Source organism: Misgurnus anguillicaudatus, chromosome 19, assembly GCF_027580225.2.
Source record: "Misgurnus anguillicaudatus chromosome 19, ASM2758022v2, whole genome shotgun sequence".
Lineage (NCBI taxonomy): Eukaryota > Metazoa > Chordata > Actinopteri > Cypriniformes > Cobitidae > Misgurnus > Misgurnus anguillicaudatus.
In genome coordinates this window covers 3,423,135-3,444,848 of record NC_073355.2, presented here as the reverse complement: position 1 = coordinate 3,444,848, position 21,714 = coordinate 3,423,135, and the positions used below count along the sequence as shown (strand labels likewise).

The following is a 21,714-nucleotide window of genomic DNA, read 5'->3' as shown; positions in this document are numbered from 1 at the left end:
TAGTATTGTATATATGTCACAGGTCGGAGCGGACCACAGATGTCGAGAGTCTCGCCCCTCCCTGGTTTCCACCTCGAGGAGGTCCCAAAAAACACCCCAATGACCAGACACACGAGAGAAGGTAAGTATAATTAAAACAAACTTTATTTAAACTATTTAAAAGGTATTCAGGGGAGGGAAGGGGAAGTCTAAGATCTATCTCTCTGGTCCAGAGAGTGGCAATCTGAGTCGCTTCTGACTCTGTCACGGGGCTCCCAGGCAAGTCTTTAATTCAATTCAATTCAATTTTATTTATATGGCGCTTTTCACAAGTGTTAATTGTTGCAACTTGCAAAGCAGCTTTACATGAGATGATGTAGAGGAGAACACAGAAAATCAAAAGATAATATAAGAAGTAGAATTAGCGGCTAATGTTAAATCGTACAAGCGAGCATATTAATAATGTAACGTATACAGTAAAGTGCTAAGTTAAGCCAAAGTTGGCTGACTCTCCCTGGGACGAAAAAACCCCTAGGAAAAAACCCAATGGGAAAAACTCCTAGAAGGACAAAAACCCTAGGGAGGAATTAATATATTAATTCCTCCCTAGGGGAGGAATTAATATAGGCAATCACAGCCGTGATGATATAGAGCTATATCACACGACTCCGAGAGCGATATTGCTTTTATACAACAGTTCGACGGCACACGTTTGAAAAATGAAAACTAGAAAACAACATCGGAGTTATTTTAAAAGCCTCTTTGTTTGAGAACTACTTCTTCCGCCACGGATTTGAGGGCGGCCAGAATGACAGGAAAGACTTTCGGCTGCTTTGAAGCTCATAACAACTCAATGGACGGAAAAGCCGTTACTTTATATTACCGTTTCTTGGTCACAAAGTGTAGTTTTAAGATTAGTTCAGTCGAGAATGTATATGTATTATATTTAAATCTGCAGTCGATTAGTAAAGATAGCGCCTGTTTGAACGTTTGCTTGAGATTCGGTACGAATGAGAACCAAAGCATGAGCGGACGTCAGTGTTCACTCGCCCCGCTGACCACCGCCCTCTCTGGGCTACATTTCTGACAGGGATTCCCTGGCTCTCATGTTGGCCTTGTTTGTTTATGATCGTCAAAATGAGATCAAATCAGCAGTATTTGGTGTTATGATCAAACTATTACTTGTTTTTTATTCATATTTAGTGTGTTTTGTGTTGTTATTGTTTTGGCGCGTGGTAAAAGTGAATAAAACTATACTTGTATAACATTACTATTGCTTTCTCATTTATTCTTAACGTGATACGAGCACTCGATTATTATTATTAAACTTTGTTCTTGTCAGTACTATATAAAACGTTTTTTTTATAAGTGTCAGAGAGATGTTTTTGCATGCTGCTTATAAATATACCAGTGGCGATATCTCATAACATGTTTTAATAGTCACGTCACGATAAAGTAAATGATCAATGTCCACATTTAAAAGCTGCGGTGCTTACCTGCAGTTCCACGGTGTTTTCGCGTTCTGATAAGAGATAATAGGTCATGAAAAAAAAACGAGTGTTTATATTCCTCTTTCCAAGTGTTAATTGTCCACACGATGTGACAAGACATTTCTCCCATTAACTTTAACGTAACATCCAAGAGCGCTGATCTTTGACGGAATAATAACTTCCGATTGGGAATTCACAGACTTATTTATGAGCTAGTAAAATAATGAAACACACGGAGAGTGATTCAAAACAGGGCGTCTGCTTCTTCTTCTTCTTCATTTCGTTTAATGGCTGCTCACTCCTTGGGAGTATTACTGCAACCTACTGTATACTTTGCGCATATGTGTAATAGATCAGGGCGTCTGTGTTTTTCCATTCAGAGATGAGCCTGCTTAGGACCTCCATTCACTAGATGGCGGAATGATACGAAAGGTGAAGCGGTTACAGTGCCGTTATCAGCACAATATCGCATAGCTCTTAGCCAATCAGATTCGAGAACCAGAAAGAACTGTTGTATAAATAAATATATATATATATATTAGTATATTCTAGAGGTCATAAAAGCATGGATAAGCTTTTCTGCATCTGATGCAGACAGCATATGGCGTATTTTTGAGATATTTCTAAGATGGAAGAATGCTGTGCGGCAGATGTTGGCGATATGACTATCAAAAGATAGATTGCTGTCGAACATCACGCCTAAATTCTTAACCGTGGAAGATGGCACCACCGTGCAGCCATCTATGGGCAACTTGTAATCTGACATATTATGTTTGTAGCGATTCGGTTCAATTATAAGTATCTCTGTCTTATTGGAGTTTAGCATAAGAAAGTTATGTGCCATCCAGTCCCTTATATCACTAATGCAGTCTGTTAGCTTAGAAAACTGGTGGGTTTTGCTAGGATGCGACGAGATGTAAAGCTGGGTATCATCCGCATAGCAGTGAAAACTTATGTTATGTTTCCTGATAATGTCTCCTAGAGGTAACATATATAATGAAAATAGGATAGGGCCTAGAACTGATCCCTGAGGTACGCCGTATTTAACGGGGGAGTGATATGACTCTTCCTAATTTACATAAACAAAGTGATATCGATTGGTTAGATAAGATCTAAACCAGGCTAACGCCTGACCACTGATGCCAGCATAGTTTTCTAGTCTATTGAGTAAGATTCTGTGATCTATTGTGTCAAAGGCTGCACTAAGGTCTAGTAATATAAGACTTGAGATTTCACCACGATCGGATGTTAATAGGAGGTCATTTGTAACTCTAAGCAGCACTGTCTCTGTGCTATGGTGGGGCCTGAATCCTGATTGGAACTTTTCATATGTATTATTATTTTCTACGAATGTGCGTAGCTGGCTTCCCACTACTTTTTCTAATATTTTAGAAAGAAAAGGTAGATTTGAGATTGGTCTAAAGTTATTAACTCTTTCCCCGCCATTGACGAGATATCTCGTCAATCAAGAGAAAACGCTTCCCTGCCAATGACGAGTATTTCCGTATTTCCGCAATACCGCTATTATCCACTAGGTGGCGCCCTTCCGCAACTTTTTAAACCCTGAAGTATTGATCTATGGCAAGCTGCTGCATGTCCGTGTCTGTTTTAAAGATCGCTCTGAATGGGATCTCTATGAAAAGTCCGTCACAAAAATGGAATTATCTCTGCTTTTTGCTCAAAATGTGGTGTTTTTGCAGAAACCTACCCATATTCAAAAGCTGATTACAAAAGAACTATTCAAGGTAGGATGAAACGTTTTTTTTTTTGTTTGAAAGCAGGGTCTGTTTCATTTGGTATATTGTATGTTTATATATCTGAAGAAGAACATTTTCTGGAAGGCATTAATCTTTGGTGAAAATCATGAAAAACGCTGGTGCTGGCTGGCAACTTTTTAAAAAAATGCTGGAGGTGAAAGAGTTAAGATCTCCCTGGTCAAGGTTTGGTTTTTTAATGAGCGATCTAATAACTGCTAGTTTGAAAGCTGTTGGAACGTATCCTAATTCTAGAGATGAGTTAAAGATATTAACTCATTCACCGCCATTGACGAGTTATCTCGTCAATTATGAGTTAATATTTAACTAACAAATGTGCCTTTCTGGACGAATTTCAAAGTGAAAGTGTAATACCGCTTTTATCCACTAGATGGCCAATTTATCAAAAACGGAAGTTAAAATGATTTGATGAATTATTTGAACTGCCTTTATGTTTGATAGTCATTCTGAGTCTGATCTCTAACATAAATTCCTTTACAAAAACACATTTTCTAAGCTTTTTGCTCAAAATGTTGTATTTTTGAAGAGAAATATCCATATTTCAGTGGTCAAATTAAGTGGAAAAAGTAAATATATAATGAAACGTTTTTTCCCCGTTTTGTTTGTTTGTTTGTTTGTTTGTTTGTTGTTTGTTTGAAAGCAGAGGGTGTGTTCTTTAATTTGATATAATTTGTATGTTTATATATTTATAGAAGATAATTTTTCCTGCAAGGACTTTTGTGAAACATTTGTTAAAATCACAAAAATGCAGGTGGGCAACTTTTCTCAAAAAGGCTGGCGGTGAATGAGTTAAGTACCGTGTCTGACACTACATGAAATACCTCTTTTAGTAATTTTGTGGGAACGGGGTCTAGTATACAGGACGATGATTTGGATGACGTTACTAATTTAGAGAGCTCTTCTATTGTAGTAGGTTTAAATGACTCAAGATGTTCGTTTGGTAATCTAGTGGAAAATGTACTCTTGGGTATTAGAGTGGTGGCTGCTTGCGTAGTTTCTATGTTTTCCCTAATGAACATAATTTTGTTAGTAAAGAAGTTCATGAAGTCATCACTATTGTGTTGGAGTTTACTATTGGTTTCTGTTTGTTCTTTGTTTCTAGTCAGTTTCGCAACTGTGCTAAATAGGAAACGAGGGTTGTTATGATATTCTTTAATAGGCGTACTGAGTTTTAATAGCCTGTCTGTAGTGTTGAACACTCTCTTTCCATGCTGAACGCCATACCTCTAACTTTGTGCTTCGGTAGTTTCTTTCCATTTTTCTAGCTACTTTTTTAAGGGCTGCAGTATGATGGTCATACCATGGAGCTGGCGGTTTTTCTTTGATTCTCTTTTTTTGAATGGGAGCAATGGCATCCAACGTGCTAGAGCAGACGTCCGCGGCGTCGAGGTGGGCCAGCTGATCGTGCAGGATGCTGGTGCTTGACCTCCGGTTCAGCTCTCTGCTGGGGTTGAGCTGGCGCTGGCTTAGGGCGCTGAACTGGCGGCGGTTTTGGGCGGCCGGTCTCAGACAGTGAGGCGAATCATTTAGGAAGGAAATGCTACTATCAGAATACAATCCATCACGTAAACTGCGTTCACAAAATTCTGGTCACTTAATTATCCCTAGAATATCAAAAGTGTCTAAAGGTGATAGATCCTTTTCCTACTTAGCCCCTAAGCTCTGGAATGATTTACCAAATAATGTTCGAGTATCAGACACAGTCGATCAATTTAAATCTAAACTTAAGACTTTCTTCTTTAGCAAAGCATTCACATAAAATGTCCAGTAAATGTACTTTTCCCGCAGTAGTTAGTTTGTCCAGAACAAAGCACTCACATATCTCATATGGGTAATATACTATTGCCGCAATAGTTAGCCTGTCTGGAACCGAGCTGACCTAGACCACTATAATGTATGACACTTGCATTTCATGCGAATGGCCCCTACGCTAATAGAACTCTGTTTTTGTCTCCCTGTCTCGTCCTCGGCACCGAGGACAATGAGACAAACAGAATATATATATAAATTCCTCCCAAGGGTTTTTGTCCTTCTAGGAGTTTTTCCCATTGGGTTTTTTCCTAGGGGTTTTTTTTCCCCAGGGAGAGTCAGCCAACTTTGGCTTAACTTAGCACTTTACTGTATACGTTACATTATTAATATGCTCGCGTGTATGGTTTAACCTTAGCCGCTATCTCTACTTCTTATATTATCTATTGATTTTCTGTGTTCTCCTCTACATCTTCTCATGTAAAGCTGCTTTGCAACAATTAACACTTGTGAAAAGCGCTATACAAATAAAATTGAATTGAATACTTCCGTTGCCAAGATGCGTGCACATACGTTGCCACGTCATCATTGTGTACAAACAGTAAAAGTGTCTATACTTCTGTAATGGTACTCCAGATTAACATCAAATGCGCAGAAACAGCTTTTAGTTAAGGGAGCTTTAACTAAAAACTATTCATACTTTTATTTATTATTATACCAGTTTTTATTAAAAACCGTAGGGTTCCATAAATATAGTTTTCACAACACTGGTAAATGGGCTCTGATTTTACAGATTTTCTAATCCTCTGAATTATCCTCATAATCGCTGTTTTTTATTATTATTCAAATAATTACAAAAATAAATAAATTCAGAACAGGATTAGAATAGAATTATATTTTAAATATGACAAAAAAATCCACAATAGCCTGATAACTTACCAGCAGTACCAATAAAATCAGTATTTGGTGTAATTGAGTAATTTGTTACTGTATTTAATTACATTTTCCCTAAAAAAGAAAAGTAAGGGGTTACTCTTATTTTTTCAGTAATTTAATTACACTTCTTATGTAATTGAACTAAATACTGCGTATGGACTGTACAGCAATTATATATATTCAGGTGCCACGGTTTGATTCACTTTCGGTACAATGGAGGGAAAAGCAAAACAAAAATGAAGAAGGCATTTTGTTTAGTAAGCTAATCTTAAAAACATAGGTGTCCTTATCAGTGTTATTTTGAGATGTCATGAAAATGAACTGAAATGCATTTAACATACTATCTCGTATTTCAAAAATGTATACCACTTTAAGTAATATTGTACTCATCTTTCATACAAATATGGGTTCAAATGTATTACCTAAATACATTTTAAAATTACATTTTGGCCTTATTTCATATTAATGTACTAAAGAACAAAAAAATAGGCTTGTAGGATCCATTAATAGGTGTGTATACTTCACGAGGCGCTGCAAGAAACGACAAGTGGATGACATCAGAGTAACGCGAGAGCGATTTGAAATCAGCCTCCTCCGAAGATTTCTCGCGGTACTCTGTCACTGATGGCGCTGCGTAAAGTTGAGCACGCTTAAAAAACTGAAAGCAGCTGAACTCGACAGAACTGCCCTGCGTATGCCTGTTGTATATAGCAGGACAATTTATCTCCTACTTCTCAGCGTGAGAAATACAAAGTGTGGCGTTTGAACTGACTGAAATGCGTGTGTGTCAAGGTGAATGCGTGAGACTGATTAGATGTATTTCCACTCACATACCTAACAACTGCTGAACAACGCCGGCGCACTGTCCTCGTCTTTTCCACCACTCTCTCGTCTGTACTATTGTAACTGACTGGAAAACTGAAGTTTTGCCAAACTTGCGATCTTAAAGAGGCTGGCGGAGTGTCTAACGCTTGTGGAACACCACTTGCCATCCTCGCCATCGCTGCTCACTAACTGACTGGACCGCCGTCAACGTGACAAAAAATACAGAGTGCCAGAGAATGTAGACGGGCTCTGATAGAGCGCATACATAGGCGGAGCTCGGCTGCATCGGCGCCAATCAGAGCTTCAGAGCTAAAGCGGGGCAACAGATTAGCTGTCCATAAAGAACCCGCATATCTAACAGTAGTTCCGCATTACATTAATTATTTTGCACGCAAGTTTTTTTTATTTTCATACCGTGTATTCTCCGTTTAAATTCATGCACCGAACCGTGACCCCCGTACCGATTCGGTTCGAAACGAATACATGTATTGTTCCACCCCTAATATATATATATATATATATAGAATAGTGGATTTAACATCAAAATATTTAAAGTCTAATGTTATAATGCAAGTTTTTTATGTATCCTTCTCACTTTAAATACTTTGGCGAGTTAATAAGAATAATGGTAACATTAACTGGTTGGCTATTAGCATTACAGTTTTTTCAGTCGCTAACAAGCGTTTGTCCAACCAGTTGTGACATTTTCAAAACTCTAAACACAATTAGCACAGCATCGATCTTTTGCGGCCATAGCATTCACACATTTCATGTCGTTTTTACACAATATGCAGTCAGTACACACATTTCCACAATGCTAAAATTTTCTTAACAGACAAGCTATACCTCCCAACAAAATTATGGATTGTTTTTGCAGTATTTACGAATGTTAACACACAACATGCCACAATAGCAAAAACAATATTCCAAACCTTAGATACAGTATAAAAACCTTTATGTTGGGTAAATTGGGCCAACCACAGCTGATTCCAGTCTTGCTTAGACTTTTACATTGACACTTATACAGTAAAAGGAGGACTTTGAAGAATTATATTTTTGGAAACAGAAAACACTGTAATGTCTGATTGAGGAAGAGTAAGAGCAAAGGGCACAGGAAGAAGAGCAGGCCCAGTGAGAGGTGCAGGACAGTGAGAGATGCAGAGCAGTGAGAGAATGCAGTGAGAAGAGCAGGCCCAAGGAGAGTGCAATGTAGAGGTGTACACTGAAAAAAATGATTATGGCCCCAATTAAATGAAGCATAATTCAATTTAGCTAGTTTTAATTATTTTATTTAAGTTTTTGATTTTAATTAGTATATATTAATAGGTTTTAAGCGAATTACATGTGCTTTAAATCCAAATCATTTTAATTAATTAAATTCAGTTTAAAAAAATAGTTTGGTTCTTTGCGCATGTGCACAAATGCACATTTTCCCTGGCGCTAAAAGGAGTTTCCAGTCAGGTTCACGGTCTGGGAAAGGAAGACGGGATATTTCAGCCCCGGAGTTTTGCTCAGTCGGTCTATTTGCACAGTAAGTAATATTTCATGTAATACAGCACCTTTTTTACAGTGAATATTTTTATATACTTAAAATACGCCGTTTATAAGATTGCCTCCGGCACTCGGCCTGGAGGAGCTATCACAGCCGTGACGATATAAGTTAAACAAATACCACACGACTCCGAGAGCGAAATTGCTTTTATACAAAAGTTCGACGGCCCACGTTTGAAAAACAAAAACTAGAAAACAACAACAAAGTTATTTTAAAAGCCTCTTTGTTTGGGAACTACTTTCTTCCGCCACGGATTTCACTCGGCTGTTTTGAATCTCATAACAAGCCGTTTCTTAATATTAGCGTTTCTTTGTCACAAGATGTAGTTTTAAGATTAGTTCAGTAGAGAATATATATGTATAATATTCAAATATTCAGTCGATAAGTTAAGAGAGCGCCTGTTTGAACGTTTGCTTAATGAAGCTTCGGTACGTGAGAACCAGAGAGCGGACGTCAGTGTTCACTCGCCCCGCTGACCACCGCCCTCTCTGGGCTACATCTGACAGAGATTCCCTGGCTCTGATGTGGGCCTTGTCTGTTATTAACTCGCTTTTTATTAGACTTTGTGCTTGTCAGTACTATATAAAAGTTTTTTAAAAGTGTCAGAGAGATGTTTTTGCATGCTGCTTATAAATATATCAGTGGTGATATCTCATAACGTGTTTTAATATTCACGTCACGATAAATTCGTTATCAATTGTCCAAATTTAAAAGCTGCAGTGCTTACCTGCAGTTCCACTATGTTTTCGCTTTCTCGGAGTTGCTTATACAAACACACACACACACACACACATATATATATACACACAAAGTGCCCTTCATAAATATTGGGATATGTTATTATATATGTAAAATGTATTTCAGTGTATTTCAGGTCCAAATATAAAGGGACAGTTAGCTTAAAAGCTGTTTTATGGACGTGAATTGTGTACATGATGTGTGTTTACAGCCACAGCGTCCAAATGCCAAACTTCAACTTCAGACCACAACATGCTTCATATATGAGGAAATTATTTAACAAATACAAAATTAATGTCCATTACAGCTTTTTAATCAACTGTCCCATTACATTTGGCCCGTTTAAACGACTGTAATTCCTAAATCCTAAAGACAAAATTGGAATTTGTGAATACCCTCTAAATACAGCTCAGAGTGTGCCCTCTGTCCCAATATTAATGGAGGGCACTGTATAATATATGGGCAACAGGGGTGTCATATAGGGCTGGGATAAACGATTATTTTTTAAACGATTAATCTAGCAATTATTTTTTCGATGCATCGATTAATCTAACGATTCATTTTATCAGTCCGATTCGACTTCGATTCGATTCTCGGTTATCTTCCCATTAATTAACTAATAGCAATTTATACATGTTGATTTACATATCTGAATGTAAACATTTCAATATATGTTTATTGCTCTTAAAATTTCAAAATATAAAAAGACTATACAAGTGCAAAATAATGCATTCTTAGTCAGAGGTAGCATTCAGTAAAGCGTTTGCAGCTCATACTGTGCAGTTTAGTAACAGTATAAAAATCTCAAGTTCAAATTACTTTATTTTACATACATTTATGAGCAAAACCTCTTCAATGTGCCTTTTGATGGTCAGTGTAACTTTTATAACTTGATTTGTTTAATCCACATTGTTTTCGTGCTGTTCTAGTCCATTTAATGACAGATATAAACACAATTATAGACTTAAGAAGCACATATATTATTAAATCTCTTTCTCTTAAGTTTGTTAAGATAGACTAGGACTCATTTACTGCTGTACAGAGAGTGAATGAAAGCGCAGTCTTCTGGCAACAGTGACATATTTCATTGCTTTCTGTTAAATTGCTCAAAGTCATGACTGTTTAAAACACACTTCACATTCCTGATTTTAAGGTAAAATGACACTTTTTCGCGTCAATCCACGAGCATTTAAACCATAAACAAAGCACTTTCACTTTAATTGAGCATGAGCAGCGCAGCAGAAACGATTGCAGCACTGTTGCTACAGAGCCGCGAGCTCGCGCTGCTCATGCAGCGGGGTGCATGCTTGTTAACATGGGCGCTGAAAAAAACACGCGCCGCACGTACTGCTCACACTTGCTGTGTGAAACCGGCTTGGACTGAAGCCACTCGCGTTGCTACTATTCTACGGCGGCGCCTTTTTGGGTCTGACGTATTCTACGGCGCCGCCTTTTTGGGTCTGACGAATCGACGCGCATATTTTGCGTCAACGTATTTTTTGCGTCGACGTCGTCGATTACGTCGACGCGTTGTCCCAGCCCTAGTGTCATAGTTTTTGTAATTACCCTTGCCTGTAGACTTGTCAAAGTGTTATGAATCAGAACAATCCCTAATAACAGCTTATTTTTATTTATAGGACAGTCAACAAGATGACTTATTGAAAGACCTGGAAAACATCACCATGGACATATGTGTAATCAAAAAGAAAGAAGGTGTTCTTGGCGACTATGACGATATTGGAATCGTTGTTGGAGTGATGATTCTTGAGCAGCTCAAATATGTGGCACAAGCCTGCATTGATGCTGGGTACAATCTATGTGCTTAATTTGGCGTACCCCAAAGAACTAAAATACTACTTTTTTTTCAGAAATTCATTATGCAGATGGATTCTAAAGCTCTCCCAAAAAATTCAAGGACTGAAAAACGTTTTAAAGATGCAGTGTGTAAATTTTAGCGGCATCTAGTGGTGAGGTTGCGAAATTGCAACCAACGGCTTAGTCCACGGCTCACCCCTCGCTTTTGAAACACATAGAGAAGGACAAACATGTCATCGTTGGAGACAACTTGGCAAAAAATTGTCCTTTAAGGGCTTCTGTAAAAAAATGGCAGCACAAAATGGCAACCTCCATGTAAGGGGACCCTCGTGTATGTAGATAAAAAGGTCTTGTTCTAAGGCAATAAACACATAACGGTTCATTATGAAAGGTCTTTATACACCCCTGATAATATAGTTTTGTATATTATTTTGCATTTCTGTCAAAAGATCCTTCTAAAAATTTCACACTGCACCTTTAATACTGAAATTTTGTAGCAGACATGTATGTGCATGCTCAGCATGAAATGTTAGTCCAGATGTCACAGTCTACTCTGTTTATCATTTAAGACCTGGGAATCCGTAGTTTTAAACATTTTAATAATGCTTTTAATGATTCATACCTGTTGTCTGTAAAAATGTAACACTTTTTTTTAAAAATAATTATTGTGCAATGTGTGAAGTCAGCACTACTGTTTTTGACTTTTGTGCTGTTTTATTGATTCACAAACATTGTGGCCTCTTTCCATCTGTGTTTTTTTTATTTTATATTTTGTGAATGTGCAGTGAGCACTTGTTTTAAACACTTGTACACACAAAGAAATTGTTATTGTACATTTGCTGACATTAAAAAATAACATTAAACTTACCACTTAGTGTATTTGCAAAGCCATTTAAGGGTCATTTTTATATATTGTTTTTAAGGTTAGTGATTGCAAACAATTTCCTTAAAAATGTTGAAAGTTAGTCAATGAAATGTGTTTATTTAAATGTAGCTAAAATAAATTGATTGCAACCACTTACCTTAAAAAAATTATTAAATTCAATTAATAATTTTTCATCAGTCATAAATAAATAATATACGAGAATGTAGCATAATTAAATATGGCAGAAATTACTAAGCTTTTTTATACTAGGGTTACTAAATAAAATTGATTAAGTTCAACAAATTTTTTTTGTTTAAATGTAGCTTAAATAAATTGATTGCAACCGCTCACCTTAAAAAATTGATTAAATTGAATGAATCATTTTTTTTCAGTGTAAGAATGTGTGGTGGTGGGATTCCAAGGGCTGCAAGAACACTACTCAGTGATGAAATTCACTGATTTCACTGAGAGAGGCTGCTAAAAGAGTGCAGCCCAATTTGAGGTGGTCAACGGTTGCCTCCAACACTGAAAAAAATGATTCATTGAATTTAATCAAATTTTTTAAGGTAAGTGGTTGCAATCAATTTATTTAAGCTACATTTAAACAAAAGTTTTATATTTTATTTTACGTTACTAATCTTTTTTGTTTTTTTTCAGTGAATATACGCATCTTTCAACCAATCAACAGGCAGGGGCGATTCCAGGATTTTATAAATGGGGGGGCACACGGGGGACCAAGAACCAGTCAGGGGGGGCCAATCAAAAAATTCAAATGAAAATAAATACTGGTTTAGAAAATATTAAGCATGGTTCCCAAAATCTTGTGCAATGCCACATGTTCTAGATGGTATTCATTTTTTTTTTCATTAAACAACAGTTCTGTTCCAGAATAGTTAACTTTAAATAAATTGTCATAATTTACTCATCCTAAAGTTATTTCAAACCTGTATGAGTTTTTCTTCGGCTGAACACAAAATAAAATATTTTGAAGAATCTTAGTAGCCAGAAAGTTGATGAACCCCATTGACTGCATGTTATTTTGTACCTACATATGAAGTCAATGGGATCCATCAACTGATTTTGGTTACCGACATTCTTAACTCTTTTCTTTTTTGTGTACAGCAGAAGAAAGAAACTCATACAGGTTTGAAACAAGTTTAGGTATATGACCATTTAAATTAAGTGAACTGTTCCTTTAAGTAGGCTATCTACATTGCGTGTAGCTGGTATTAGTTAACATTCTGACATATCAGGATTTTGGGAAAATATTAGCCTACTTAAAAATTTGTTTTTCTACTCTGTCTGATCTTACTTTCATTGTTTATTAGCCCATATTGTATTTTAACAAAACTGAATGCTATTTTTTACATATTATCTGATATGTTGTCAGACAACAAAAAAGAGTTTAAGCTAGTGACTAAACACGACCCAATAACACCTCGTGTTTAATCCAACCGTTACTTTATACTGCTAAAATCCTAATTTAAATGCGACATTGTCTGATACAATTTACATTGAAGAGCTGATACGAGGTGATTTCGGATTATCTGTGTGTCTCATGCAGGGCAGAGCCTGTTGCTCTTCTCATCTGATTGTGTTTATGAGCGCTTTTAATTTTAAATGCGAGTGATAGTTTTATTGTAGATCGCGTATAGCGCAGACAATTCAGTGCAAATTCAAAAATATCAGAGAATACTGTTAAGCGTGCGCGCGCATACCGCACCATCGGGAGGGAGAGAGAGAGCTCGTGCACAGAGAACTGGTGTGTGTGTGTGGGAAAACACTAACCATTCGTTAAGTCATAATACTCGATCAACCGTCAGTAACATCTGTTGACTGTTAACTTTAACGTGGAAAGACAACGGAGGAACCCAGGTGAAAAACACCGCCAACTTTTAACTCCTTCACTCAGTGTCAGAGAAGCACTGTCGAGGTTCCGCACGCAGCAATGAGAAAGCGTGCACGCGAGAGAGAGAGAGAGAGTCGCTGCTGAGCGCTTGCAAAAGCACATGAAGCCGTTTTAAATAGTAAAATAAAATGTAAATGGTAATCATGGAAAATCTATTTGATTTGTGCCAGTGTTGAGTCTGTGGCGGGGCGCCCTCCTTCTTCTCGTTTGCACGAGTCTCAAATCAAACAGTGATTGACAACTGGTCCAATTGTGCGTGGGTGTCGTGGTGTCTCTTTCCTCCTGTTTTAAAAACGCGCAACTACTGTGCTCGCTTCGTCTTCGCGTTCGCGCAAGTCTCAAATCAAACAGTGATTGACAACTGGTCCAATGGTGTGGTGGGTGTCTGACAACTGGTCCAATGGTGTGGTGGGTGTCATGGTATCTCTTTCCTCCTGTTTTAAAAATGCGCAACTACTGTGCTCGCTTCGTCTTCGCGTTCGCGCGAGTCTCAAATCAAACAGTGATTGACAACTGGTCCAATGGTGTGGTGGGTGTCTGACAACTGGTCCAATGGTGTGGTGTGTGTCATGGTATCTCTTTCCTCCTGTTTTAAAAATGCGCAACTACTGTGCTCGCTTCGTCTTCGTGTTCGCGCGAGTCTCAAATCAAACAGTGATTGACAGCTCTCTGGTCCACGGGTGCGGTGGGAATTTTCAGGTTGACAGTAAATCTAGCTGGCCCAATGAGATTGGAGGGGGGGCACCAGGGGGGGCCAATCATATTCCAAGGGGGGCCGGTGCCACCCCATGCCCCCCCTCTAGACACGCCCCTGTCAACAGGTAAGTATTGCATTTTACATGGATTTTTTCTATTCTCACTTGACATGTCAATAAGGTCATATAGTAATGCATATGTAGAATGTTTTGTCCCTATAAAAAATGCAACGTCTTCCACCCTCTGGGGGAAGAGGAATGCTCCTCAAAATTGATCAAGATCAATACTGTAAAACTTTTTCTGTTCTATCATATCGTGTTTCTACTTTACCTCCTGTAGTCAAGAGTAAGGGGAAAAACGTTTACAGAAATGCTTTTGAATGTGAACATTACTATACATATGGGCATACTGTTCCCAACCAAGAAATTTAGTGTAAAAAAGGTGGATTGCATGTTTTGAATGCAAATACCTGTAAAACAGAAACATAAAAGTCTATGCAGTTTTTGTAATGTCAACAATAGCCAGTATTTTGAAACCTGGTGTACTTTAATTGATTGCATGTACCGTGTGAAGTGAAAAGAAATGTTATTCTTTGACAGAATAATTTCATTTTGAGTCAGATTTCCACTGATTTGGTAAAGTTAGTGAGAGATGTTTTCTATTTTGAAATGAATAGTTAGTATATATTTAACAAAATGTGTTTTTGAGAAGAAAATTATCCATTTGACCAATAGTGTTTTGTAGATGGAAGTCTGTGTTAAGTGTTTAGAAAAAGTATCTGTAGTATGGGTAAGCGCTTGTTAGCGATTGAAAAAAAACTGTAACATTACTATTAGATATTTGCTGTTTATTAATACTTTAAAGCACATATTAATGCCTGAAAAACCTTCAAAACCTTATTCTACATCCTTATTCCTACCCTATTCCAACCAATACTTAAACTTAACAACTACTTTACTAAGTATTAATAAGCAGTGATTAGGAGTATATTGAGTTAAAATTAGTTAATAGTTAGTTAATAGTAAGAATTGGACCTTAAAAAGTGTGACAAGAATAATTTATGTACTTTTATATGATTTTTCAAGCTGTTTTCATTAGTAATTACAGTTTCAAAAATATAACATAATCTGGCCCGCAAAAAGATTTTCATTCACTTTGTTTTATATTCGTTTAATTTATGATTTAAACGTTCAAGTGTTCGTTCACATGTCGACTCTAAGAACGCGTTAAAACGAGTCAAAGCATTACTTTCCAAAGAGCTCGGGAGCGGAAGTTGCGCTCCGTGCCGTGGGTCGCGTCACCCGTTGCTACGCAGCCATGAACCGCGCGCTCCGTATGTCGAGGATAACAGAATGCGTGATCGGATTTTATTTCCTCAACTGAACCTCGCGTCAATCATATCACTGCCACCATGCGATCAGTTAATCTGGTCGGGACTTTGTAGTGTTTGTCCAGAGAAGATTTGTTACTTCTAGGTGGATTTCAGCTGTTACTCAGAGAAGATCGAGCTGCAGTGGGGTTAGTTCACATCAACAAGTCACAGCTTCAAATGGAGACACCGCATAGGGAGGCAGAGCGATAGATGTAATGCAAAACATTTTAAACTACAGATAAGAAAAGAGCCATCAAAGTGCCAAGGTTAAGAAAAGAGAAAAGATGAGGAGAAATGTACAGAAGATAAAAGTATGTATACTGAATGAAGTATAATATATTATTATGTAGCTTACTATTCAATTAGTATTATTATTTTTTTCTGTCCAACTAGCTTATATAACATGGACTACCCATTCAAAAGTTATGGGATCACTTTCACTTATTAATATTTTCCCACATAGGCTATAATAGAAAATTCATTAAAACTTAAATAACAAAGAACATAATGAAGTCAATACTATGACTGAAAACAATCCAAAATAATCAAAACAGAAACACTTTCTGGTGGTATTTTTTTATAATAGTTTATAAATGTATACAGAAATTTAATTTAGTTTAGTGCAAGGTTATAATAGGTCTTAATTAAGATAAGGTTAAGAAAAGATTTACTTACTTTTATAAAGTAATATATATTAAAAAGATAAAACCACTGCTCATATTTCTTTTTAAGTATTATTATACATTAAATAATAGAAATTAAACATGACATTTACAGAAATATTGTACTTTTTTGAACGTTAAAATAGCACTGTGCCCCCCCGATGAAATGTCTGTCTTAGAAATGGCCCCAAGCCAGTTTGAGTTTGAGACCCCTGGTTTAATGCCTTGCAAAAAAATTATCTTTAAATAAACATAAAATATCAAATGAAAGAACGCTTTCAAACAAAAACAAACAAAAAAAGTTTCATCCTGACTTACCTTCATTTATTTTCTTATCACATCTCAAATTTTTCAGCTAAAACCGGAGATAATTCCATTTTTGTGAAGAACTTTTGTAAGAGATCAGATTCAGAGCCTGATGAAAACACGCTGTTTTCAGTGTTGAGTGAATGCATCAGTGTTTAAGGTGGGTAAGATCGCCACCCAGTGGATAATAGCGGACGTATGAACTTCAGTTATAAACTCCTCAGACAACGTTTTCTCTTTATCGACGAGATGACTCAACAATATGTATTGACATTTATCTGGATATCGCCATTAACTGTGCAATTGTAGACAAATTAACAATATGATTAAGACTGTGGTGTTTATTTTCATAAATCAGTACGTAGCAACAGTGGCGCCATGATACTTATGTAATGTGGTCTGAACCGTGAGGTTACCGGTGTATTTTATCACGGCTTAGAACGCGTTTCAACCAATCAGAATGAAGAACAAGAACTGCCCGTTTTATAATATTGCTTTTGTGCTGCTTCCAAAATTAGAATTATTAATCACTCACAGTTCTGATAGCTCTGGTAAGCTGTGCTGAGGTTACATAATGCAGCCATTAGGACCTGGCTGAACACAAAAGTCATCTTCCACAGCGAACTTCAATCCCACAAAACATGAGCAAATGATTCCCATTACAATTTAAAGCAGATCATGTTTGACTGCCACTTCTGGCCTCATGGTGTGAAGTGAATGCTTTTAGGTCCAGTAGAATACTGCTAATTCGAATTCGACATCCAGGCAGATGGCGGGCCCAGTGGAACAGGTCAAGAGGGACAGCGTGAAAGCAGACGCGCTGTATTGCTGACAGAAGAAGCCGGCCCTGAGCTCATACAAACAAACTCTGGCAGGTAAGGGGATATGAAACAGTGTTGAAACACAGCGGATTTAGGCTTTCAGATTGTACCTGAAACAAGAGAAGGAAAACTAGAGGGAATTATGGAAAACAAGAGAAAGAAAAGATAGAGGAAATTAGAGAAAATTAGAACCTCTGTGGGAGGGGCAAACACATGTGCAATGGTTAGTTAAAGAAAGAAGCTCACACTTGTACCAACTTATTATGTACCATGTATTTTCTAGCAATCCACTCTTATCTGCCCTCCCATCTTCTTTAGCCCTCTATAACTCACTTGAATACAAAACAGCACAGCAGGTTAACTGGTTTAGGCACTCAGGCAGATGCTTAAGAGTTCCTCAGGACTGATTTTGGCAGCCAATTGCAATTAAACGGAAGGCAGTAAAGGTTTACAGAATGGAGTATACAAAAAGATCATGCACTCTAAAAAAATCCGTAAAAAAACTCTGTAAATATGAGGGAATTTTCCGTATTTATGTTTTACAGGCATTTATCTGTTTTTTTAATAACATGTTGCATTATGGGTGCAACAATCTTTCACTTTTGCCTCTCTATCACCATCTCTGTTTGAAACCTAAAATTACAACTTGCTTGCAGAGTTATTTTCTAACATGGATGATGTTTAACTTCTAAACAAATGCTGCCAGAACAAGATACAAATGTTAAACTATTCCAGCATCCACACATGTGATTTAGTAGACAAATCTTCTTTCTGACGTGACGTGTAAGCCAAATGGATATTTAGCACAACATTTATCACATTAAATCTAAAGTTTGTATTTGTTTTAGATTCTTTTGAAGTCACCACTATGGTGATTAGTGTTCCCTTTAGTTAGGCTTTTGTCCCTTGACCTTCTAGAACTGACTCTGCTCGTTTAACATTGCAACAGTGTTTTTGCTTGTAGTAATTAAAACTTGTTTGTTGCTTTGAGTAAGGGGAAGTGTCTATGATGTCATCTAAGCTTGGTTGTTTTTATGTTATGCTGCCTAGCATTTAAATATGAAATGATAAAATAAGAATGAAGAACTGAAATGTAAAAGAGTGACACTCTATGCTGATCTAAAAACACACTGTATTGAATATGATTTCTGCGATTGTGTCAGCTGTGGTTTTTGCTTCAGAGACATCAACACTTTGGATACAAATCTCACCAATGGTGAGAGTAAATGTTAAGAAAGAGTTTTCTACAATCCTGGTACCCAGCATGCATTGCGGCATGAAGCTTTGTTGTTGATTATCACCATTGTTGCATTTCATAGGCGGATTGAAGTGTCCCTAAAGGCTACGGACAATGTTCTGTAAATCTACGGACAGTGTTCTATAAATCTACAGAATGTTCAGTTTTTTGAATAAACAGAAATGTCTGTAAACATAACGGAAAAAGTGCCGGTAATTTTCTGCCAGGACATTATCCGTTTTTTTACGGATTATTTTTTTAGAGTGTACAATATGAGATGCAATAGGGATACCAATGAGATTCAAACCTATATCCTACTAAAATTCTGAAATCCGGTGGCAAGCTAATCTGCACTGACAATTAAGCTAAATATTATATGGATAATTAATGTGTTGTGAAGTGATGGATAGCCTATTATCTTGTAATACGCATGGCCTGCACTTTGTGCTTGTTCAATTCAATTCAACTTTATTTATATAGCGCTTTTCACAATTGGTAATTGTAAATAAACCTAAATTGGTAACTTGTATGTTAATAAACCTGCTAACTGAACTCTGGCCTGCACAAAAAGTCAAAAAAGTTAAGCCAAAGTTAAAATAGTTTTACAGTGTGTTGTGAGACATAACATTATTATTATTATTATTATTATTATTATGTTAAATTCAACAGAGGAAACATGAGAGAGAAGTCAGGCAGTTGAGGAGGAGAAAGAGTTAGAAGGAAAAGAGAGGGAAATAGTACGCTGTAAAGAATTTCTGTAGAAATTACAGAATTAATGATTATTACTGGCAACTAGTTGCCAGTAACTTACTGTAGATTTTACATTTTATGTTATTTACTCGCAACAGTTTGTTCAAAGTTAAATGAACATGAAACAGTTTCAGTCTTTATCTTCTACAGTAAGTTACTGGCAACCAGCTGCATAATTACAGCAAATTTTTTACAATGTAGGTGAAGGGCCCTCCCAAGACAGATACCACAAAACACACACAAGGTCACATTTTGCATATGTTGTAATTGAAAATAAATATGTTGTTTTTAAAAATATAAAAAGTTTTTTTTGGTGTGTGGGGGGGTTCTCCTCGGTATTTGAAAATTCCTGGCTACGAACTTAGAGGTGGGACATTTCTCCTTAACTCTTTCCCCGCCATTGACGAGATATCTCGTCAATTAAGAGAAAACCCTTCCCCGCCAATGACAAGTATTTCTGTCTTTCTGCAATACCACTATTATCCACAAGGTGGCGCCCTTCCGCAACTTTTTAAACCCGGAAGTATTGCCCTATGGCAAGCTGCTGCATGTCCGTGTCTGTTTTAAAGATGGCTCTGAATAGGATCTCTATGAAAAGTCCGTCACAAAAATGGAATTATCTCTGCTTTTTGCTCAAAATGTGGTGTTTTTGCAGAAACCTACCCATATTCAAAAGCTGATTACAAAAGAAGTGTTAGCGTAGCGTAGCGCAAGTTCTACCAGGAAACTCGAATGTTACGTTATTCATTTCACAAGGCGCAATCAATCACCCCTGATACTGAGAGTATATAAGCCTCGTACTCACCTGTCTTTGCTTTCGCAGATACTGATGCTAGCATTTACACGCTTGATGTCCAGTGCATATGCTAATGCTAACTAAAGCGTTAGTTACCCGAATCACGCCGATTTAAATGTTGAGTGATTTTATCGGGCATTCGAACTGGTTTCCTGGGATTTTCTCATCTCGTTTCGTTTCACCTGCAACATCGCGAGGAGCTCTCACAGAAGGTTAAAGACTTAAAAAAGGGAAGTGCAATGCATGACACGCTGCAAACAGGCAAATGACGCGGTCTAATGTTCGTGTGTTTCATTGGAATAAGGAATGCGCAAAGTATACGAGCTTCATCTGAACTGTCCCTTTCAGTGTTTCCCTAAAACATCAATAATATAAGGTACTATTTATTCATGTAACAGGTTCTTGCAACGTCCTATACCTGCTACGGTACTACAATGCAAGTTGCTTAATGCCTAACAGTATTCATGCAAACTGTTCATATCAAATGCAAATATTCACGTTAGATCTTCACTCACCTGACCCTAATTACAGACTTTAAGGATACGGGGATACGCTATTTTACGAACTTTTAATATTATGGTAGGACACACCATTAATATATCATTGGAGAATAAATCCTGGTCATACAGCGTAAAGTTTAAGCACACATTTTTGTTGCTGAGCAAATCGTAAGTGTGTGTGTGGTCTGGCAACAGTAATGCATATTGTCAATTTTATTGAGCACGGGGTTCAGCATAAATGTTTCCATCTAAAGCTTTGTGCTTTAAGATCTTCAGTTATTTATGCACATGTATAAAGTAAGAGAATGCATCAACTTTTAACTGTACTTTTCAAATGAGACTTTATTCCAGATCTCAGTCAACTTCTTATTCGAGCTCGGTTGCGTTGAACATCCCATCTATTTATTTGGATGATCTTCTCCTAAGGTAAGCTCTCTTATTCATTATACTGGATTGGCTGATAGTGCACAGTACATGCTTTTACAACCGAAAGATGGCAATGACTATGTCTTACAGCGCTATATGGAGACGGAGCTGAGGTTGTGTGTTGTATTTAATACAATTAAAACGTGCATTGGTGTTATTCCTGAGGGCTTGCTGTTGTTTTGATCGGTGTGCTTTCTGCGGATGTCTCAACAAAGTTGAGCCTGTAAACCCTCATGTCGAGTTTGTTTGTATGCAGTAGACCTCACTTAAAGTTGAAAAACGCGCGCCTTGCCTCTTCAAGAATACAACAGGTTGCATCAGTTTAAACCATTAAGTGCATTGTGCTTTATTTGCGACGCAGGCACACAGAATATGCGTATGGGTAGGCTACAGCGGATGTCTGGATACTGGTTTGAAGATGTAATGTGACTGCTAGCTTTAAATCACATCACGTAATTCCTATTTAAAGTGCTGTTGAACGTTGGCAACGTATGTTTTCGCTCGAAATGGTGGTG

General features: G+C 37.2%; 2 long non-coding RNA genes across 3 annotated transcripts in view; one reads left to right on the top strand and one right to left on the bottom strand.

Annotated features, from left to right (window-relative positions):
- LOC141350960 (uncharacterized) overlaps positions 1 to 21,714 on the bottom strand; it is a 167,620-nt gene that overhangs the window by 44,940 nt on the left and 100,966 nt on the right. The gene's annotated exons all lie outside the window — the stretch shown is intronic.
- Positions 7,305 to 21,714, top strand: part of LOC141350961 (uncharacterized) — a 55,428-nt gene continuing 41,018 nt past the window's right edge. The window contains exons 1-2 of one of the 2 annotated variants that reach the window (XR_012359069.1): positions 7,305 to 8,285; positions 10,682 to 11,726. This is a non-coding gene — a long non-coding RNA (uncharacterized lncRNA). Of the gene's footprint in view, positions 8,286 to 10,681; positions 11,727 to 21,714 lie in introns of those variants that run through there. The other variant, XR_012359070.1, reaches the window with a different exon arrangement.